Source organism: Panthera uncia, chromosome E3, assembly GCF_023721935.1.
Source record: "Panthera uncia isolate 11264 chromosome E3, Puncia_PCG_1.0, whole genome shotgun sequence".
Lineage (NCBI taxonomy): Eukaryota > Metazoa > Chordata > Mammalia > Carnivora > Felidae > Panthera > Panthera uncia.
This window is the reverse complement of record NC_064815.1, coordinates 26587837-26589309: the sequence shown is the minus strand read 5'-3', so window position 1 is coordinate 26589309 and position 1473 is coordinate 26587837.

The following is a 1473-nucleotide window of genomic DNA, read 5'->3' as shown; positions in this document are numbered from 1 at the left end:
AATTATAAGTAAATAATTAAGTGAGTAAATAATCCCAAAATTCCAAAGATGAGCACACTACCTTTGGCACATCTGCTTATTTTTTTTGTCTAAGAACTGTGTTCTGGAAGCTATAAATATCTACATAACTGTCAAAATCTAACAAAAGTTAACCTAGAATTATAACAGCCATTATGGGGAATGTTCCAGTTGGACAAGATCATTCATTTAAGAAGTGCACTTGAAAGCAAGGATTCCCAAGTTCAACAAACAGAATGGGATACCTGTTATTATTTTTTATTTTATTACTTAAAAAAATTTTTAATATTTATTTATTTTTGAGAGAGACACAGAGCACGAGTAGGAGAGGGGCAGACAGAGAGGGAGACACAGAATCTGAATCAGGCTTCAGGCTCTGAGCTGTCAGCAGAGCCGAACGCAAGGCTCAAACCCATCATCCTTGATATCATGACCTGAGCCAAAGTCTGATGCTTAACCAACTGAGCCACCCAGGTGCCCCAAGATACCTATTTTAATTGGCACACAGAAACTTCCGAAAGCTTTCAAGATTCCAAAAATGCTTTATTTAAACAATCCATTGCAAAGGCTAATGAAAAATTAAAGACACAAGGATACCTAAAACAATAGATGATAAAACTAATGTGACTCCTTTATCCTTATTTACCCGGGTACTCACAAATATACTAATCCTCTATTTTGAACCACCTTCCCACTCTGAAAAGACTATTCACCAGTTACCTTATAAAATAGAACCACTGAAGTTGCAGAAGGCCCTCCTTAGATATCTTTCTCTTCCTGGTCAAAGACCAAATTAATGGCCACAGTTAAAGAATTTCCTAAACCCAGAGAAGATGCCCAAAAGTGTTCTGAAAAATTTAGTCTTTATCGGGGCCTATGACCCTGGGCTGCCAGGTCTTTACCAGCTTGTGCACCTGCTGGTGGGACCTAGCGAGGAATGCAAGGAAGCAGCATGGTATAACCCTGAGGATGGTATCCAAGATCATCAACCTTCACACAGTCAACCCATGAATCAAAACCTGCCTGCATTGATTGGTGTATTATTCAAACATGCAAACAAAAGAAAGATGAATCTGTGGCAAAAGTGAGAGCCCATGTGGAAACTCTCTTCCTATGGCATCCCAGGTTCCATGCAATAAATGAGGTCACCCAACCTGCTTTAGTTGCTCTTTTTGTACACTGATTATCTTCTGAGATTAGTGGATTGATAAAAAGGCAGAAAATAGAACAGAAAATCACCAGTATGACTAAACCTGTGACCCCAGAGGAGCAATTTGAAAGGACTTTGGAACAAGATTGCAAGCAAATATCTGCCAAGTTATTGGCCTTAGAGCTACAACAGCTCCAAGTCCAAGCACCTAAAATACCTCCTGAGTGCTCCATATCACACCCTCCTCAGGGTCCACCATCAAAACAGTGGCCCAGGGGTCAATATTTCATTTGTAACCAACTGGG